We start from the raw sequence: 6,000 nt of genomic DNA on the forward strand, positions 1-6,000 counted from the left end.
TGCAGCACGGAGAAGATCTTGGAGAACGCACGGCTGCTGTGAATACTCAGAACAAGACCTCTGAGTGAAAAACTGGATTACATCTGGAGGGGCTAGCTCGAATAACACCTTTGAGAGCAAATTCGATCACATCTTGGGGAAGTGCACTGCGGTCGTGAGTTCTCAGAACCTGCTCTTTGAGCAAAAAGAATGACAACATCGCGGAACGTAAGTTTGGATAACATCATAGAAAGCTCGCGGCTCTCCAACGGGAGATTGAGAGACCAGTGTTGGACTGTTAGAACAGCTTTGAAATTCATATGAGTTGTTCACACTAAAGTAAAAAGCACCATCACTTCATGCGGATACGCTCTCGGCGCCAGCTGCGGTCTCAAGGCTGGAGCTGAACAACAACACTCTGATAACGACTGTGTTTAGACTGTTCTTCCCATTCCATGCAAGGCCACCTGGGTTGGCTGGAAGACTGTTTACTTAGCCTGGCAGGGCGAAGGACACTGTCTCAGCTGAACTCTGGACACACACACACACACACATACATATATACACTGATATGCACACACTCATCCCCCCTCTCTTTCCAAACACCTTCGATGCTTATTCCCTTCCGATGTTGACGGTGGATCATGGAGACCAGTTTACGCAGGCCCGGATGTACTGTCTAATTCGGCTGTCTCTCACCCTTTACCCACCCCTGTTGCTTGTCATGTGTTTCTTTGGTGTATTAAGAGGTGTTTTTTCTGTTCTCAAACTGATCTCCCTGTTGGAGCTCAGTCTGGGGGGAGTTATTTTTTTCTCCTTATCTTTCCTCATGTGGTGTATTTTCCATTGTTATACCTCTCTGACATGTCTTCCCCATGTGATGTTTTGTGTAATGTATGTATGGTTGGAGGGTAAGATGGTGCCGCCATTGCGTGCAATAGGTCGGCAGCCTTATGAAATTTCCCCTTGTGGGACTAATAAAGGTATATCAAATCAAATCAAATCAAATTTCTTAACATAAAACTCAACATTGCAGCACAAACGGGACCTCCTTAAATGATTTTTAGTTTTAGTGCTATTTAAAAGTCATTGTTTCTGTTACAAGTTAGCTAATATAAAATAATGTAAGTCTATTGGCTGCAACCAACTAACCATCCCAGTGAAGTTTGTGTACTGACAGAAGATTGAGCTAAACATGTTATATAAAGTTTAGCTTTAAGCATTTATTTCTTAAATCCAACTTCACAGACAGATCTATGTCAGTTTGTGGGAGCAGGGCTCCGTGATGTAAATGAGCTTTTATACATCTACTGTTTCATGTCAACAATGTGCTGCAGAGGGGTTTTTAGTGCAAACAGCAAGTATTATGCTATTTTTAGTGATACCTGAATAGCTCCACCTGGTAAGAACCAAAACAAATCTTGTTTTTCCTCAACTTTTTCTGGGACGCACTGGTTCCAGGAACTCTAGGGTGATGTCACTGTCTAGTTCTGAACTTGGAATTCCTAGATGTCTGGAACACAGCATGTGTCTTTATTGAGGCCCAACCGACAGTTTGAAACAACTGTCTCCCCTATCTCCTACCTTATATGTCACTCGATCCCTCATGGTGCTTAATAATCACACATCAATAGTTAAATGTAGTGACGTGTGTCTGAATAACAAAATGTTGTCACTTTGACAGATGGATGGATATGCTGTATCCAGCTGCTCTACTCTCAGACACTGTGTTGCCTCAAAGTGAGCTGCGTTTCCTTTGTGTTTTGTTTAGAAAAAGTCTGCAAACGAGATGATTCAGGAAGTGTTTGAGGATTTCCGTTCACTTATTTCTAAACATTTGGAAAATGACGATGAATAAATGTTCAAATACTTTGTCTACACAGGATGCATTCAGGCGGATTATTGGGTGTAGCCTTTTTAGCTCAGTACACAACCGCTGTTACTGAGGCAGATATTTCATGGCAGCCATAAATAGTAGACGTTAAATAGCCAAACTTGGAAAGCAGTCACTTTTTAACCAACAGAACTCAAGAAGCTGAAGTCAATAACACTGTCCCAGCTGAAAGCGAGAAGTGCCGGTGCTCATCAAGACTGTGTCAGTTCACTACCCCGTTTCACACTTTGTAAAAAATCAATTCTCAGCAGAATTATATTTTTAAATACTCGGATGATACTGCCATTTTAAGTTTGCTTCACAAGAAAGAGAATATAACTGTTTACTGTTCTGAAATACAGGAGTTTGTGGCATGGTGTGAGCCCAACCTCTTCCTTTTAAATGTAAAGGGAATAAGAGCGCAGTATGGAAATCTCTCAGTCACAGTGAAATTAAAGTGCAGACAGCCATGAAAATCACAGGCCAGGAAGCACATCATAGTCCTCAATCCCTTTATGGATAGATATAGCAGTGTGTGTTATTCTGTGCAATCCCATTTATATCCTCCACTTGCAATATGATGAGTTACCCTACCTTCTGGCAGATGATATAGAGGTCTGTACTTAGGAACTCATTTAAGTGTTTGGCTCAATCAAAGCTCTAAATAGCAGTCAGTGTAACAGCTGCAGTTACAGTTAATGCTGATTTTTAGGTGTGCTAATTTACTCGTGAATTGCGATTTATCATGCAAAATATACATAGTGTAAGAAATAATAATTTGATCATCTGCATTAATTTGTATAGGCACGTGTACAGGCCCGTCTTTCGTTTGCCCGTGAACATCTAAATGATTGCTGTGGTCAGATGAAACCAAAATCAAGTTCTTTGGCATCAACTTGGCCTGCTGTGTTTGCAGGAAGAGAAATACGAACACCATTTCCACAGTCAAGCACGGAGGTGGAAACATTATGCTTTGTGTCTGCTCAGCAAGAACACTAAAGAAGGGTTGAAGATGAGGCAACAAAGGAGTGGCTAAGGTCATGGATTGGCCAAGCTAGTCTCCATCCATCCATCTTCTTCCACTTATCCGGGGCCGGGTCGCGGGGGCAGCAGCCCAAGCAGAGAGGCCCAGACCTCCCTCTCCCCAGCCACCTCCTCCAGCTTGACCAGTGGAACACCAAGGCGTTCCCAGGCCAGCCGAGAGATATAATCTCTCCAGCATGTCCTGGGTCTGCCCCGGGGCCTCCTCCCACTGGGACATGCCTGGAACACCTCACCCGGGAGGAGCCCAGGAGGCATCCTTGTCAGATGCCCGAACCACCTCAACTGGCTCCTTTCAATGTGGAGGAGCAGCGGCTCTACTCTGAGCCCCTCCTGGAGGGCCGAACCTCTCTCTAAGGGAGAGGCCAGCCACCCTCCAGACATCAGTGCTGTGGAAAATCTGTGGAAGGAGCTGAAGCTCTAAGTTCAACCTAGAAACTGAAGGATTTCGTTTTTCTGCAAGTGGCCAAAATCTCTCCTGAGATGTGTGCAAACCTGGTGACAAACTACGAGGCATGTCTTACCAATGTGATGGCCAACAAGCGTTTCTCCACCACATACTAAGTCATGTTTTAATTGGGGATTGAGTCAATGACATGCAAAACTACTTAGGATTTTATTGTAATGTGTTTTTCCTGGATTTTTGATTAATATTCTGTCTCTCGCCATTAACAATCTAAGAAATTCAGCAGGGGATCCAATACATTTTCCCCACATTGCAGTGCAGTGATGGCTGTAATGTGGTTGTGCTGTTAGCAACCTGGACCTAGAGGTCCAGAAAAACATCCTCTGTTTGGCATTTGATGTAGAAACACATCATCTTCATGCAACAGTTAATTTATCTCATAGCAGTGACCTCCTTAGTCGGTTTATTGAGCTCAGACCTAGAATCTGTTTTGTGTCGAAGGGTTTTTTGTAATTTTTTCTGGAAGACTTAGAAGATCAGCTTTCATCACCATCATCATCAAAAAATATTGTGAGAGTCGTATATATGTACAGTTAAAAGTGTGTAAAACCTGTTTCGGTTCTGTTTTAGACCAGCTGTCTTACTTCTCTCTCACACTCCTTTTTCTGGTCGCATTCTCTCATACTCTCCACTTTCCTCTAAGATTGCTGTAACCTTTGCTGGTCCTTTATAATGAGGAAAGAGTTTCCATGGCAACAAGTTGCCCCAAGGTACAATTGATCCTCAAGGGTCTGCAGACATCAGCGTCACTCTGTTTATTTGCAAAGTCCATCTTTCAAGGCAAGTCCAGGCAAGAGTATTTACAGAGTGCCTTTAACAAACAGGTGTGCCACCAATCTGCTCACAAAGGAACAAAAGAGGCAGCAAGTGTGATTAATAAAAGATATAAAATAAATCCAAGTTCAGCACACTTGTCAGCAGACATCCACTTTGTTTTGGTGTCCTTCAGCAAAACACTGAATCCCTGAATACCAGCGCACACTCCCGACCTCCCTGACAGGAAGTCACACTCTTTAAAGCCAGAGGCAGTAAAGACTGTGACTGGAGAATATAGTCCTGGTTGGCCTTAGAACAAAATAGTAAAATAAACAAAATGCTTACTGCATGATGATCCTCTACTGCTTTTAATGCCACCTCCCTATCCGCAGCCGGTACTACTATTACAGTTACAGTTTATTCTCATTTGTGACTTTTAAAGATCTACACGTATGTTTCATTCAGCAAATTCAAAGCACAAGAAATCCACAATCATCCAGTGAATGCATTTGAGTTATATGACGATAAGGCTGCACCCCAACCAATGTGACAGATTCAAAGTTAGTGTTAACCCAATGACTCTCAAAGGGATTAGATCTGATTGGTGGGGAACAAGTTACCTGGCAGAAAAGTCACGTGGAACTAATGTTTAACATCGGGATCACTTTTACGGTGGTACAAAAAGAAATTCACAATAGTCAGGTTAATAATATGCACATCCGCTACAGCCTGCACACATCAACAACAACAGGACCTACTTCATTCTGTTTTAAGTCGGCGAGGCATGATTGCGGATGTCGCTTACGCACCTCCGCCTCCCCCGCAGCCAGGCCATAGACCACACCCCATCACAGCTCTGCAGTCAAAAACAGGTTCACTGCAGCCACTAAGAGTGAATAATATTAAACTCTCACTAAATTATATATTTTTCATCTCTGTTCACAAGTTTCTGGATTTCTTTTGTTTTTATAAGACTAAGAATGAATTTTATTTTTCCACGTTTGGCAAAGTTCACATTCTGTTTAACTTGTTGCTTTTTTGAAGAAGTGCTGCAGACTGATGACGCAGTCTAGTGACAAAAGTTACAAATAGTTGTTTGGGATGAAATTTGTTTGTTTAAAACAAAAATTACTGAAGGATTCATTGTGAATGAGTTTATTATTTAAATAAAGTTGCAGCTCAGCTTTTCTGTCATTGTTTGGGGAATGATGCAAACAGTTTGAGAACCACTGGTTAACCCTGTGTATGAAAGACAGATAAAAGGAAGGTGTGGGAGGACCATTTACAAAGCAAAAACAACATTACATTCCTATTATAATTAATGTAAGTAGGTATGGCAGCAGTGAGCAAGGTGTGCATTTATACTGAAAACATTTGTGTTGTAAATATAGAAAAGCTCATTGTTTTTTAAGAAATGCTTCAGAAACTGTTCATATGTTACTTCATTTCATTGAACTTCCTATGTAGGAATGATTCAAGTATCAAAACTGAATGCAGCACACCACCATTAGGAGCTCAAGAAACACAGCCAAGTAATGCAAACTTCTTTACCCATGTTGTGAAGGAAAAAAACAGCCCAAACTTCACACATCAGGCATTCAGCTGAATTATTTTTCCAGAGAGAGAGAAGACTCAGGAACACAGGACACCAGGAGGAGGAATAAACACGTTTAATCCAAGAAACATGATGTTCATACATAGCAGATCAGTCACTATGTTAAACTACCCAAATGAGGAGCAGGAGGTCATTAAAGGTCATGTATGATATCAAAATGCTGGTAAAGAGAGTAAAAGATGATATGGCAGGTGAGGATATATATATGTATAAAGCGCCTTGAGGCAACTGTTGTTGTGATTTGGCGCTATATGAATAAAATTGAATTGA

Source organism: Rhamphochromis sp. 'chilingali' (assembly GCF_963969265.1).
Source record: "Rhamphochromis sp. 'chilingali' genome assembly, chromosome: 13".
NCBI lineage: Eukaryota > Metazoa > Chordata > Actinopteri > Cichliformes > Cichlidae > Rhamphochromis > Rhamphochromis sp. 'chilingali'.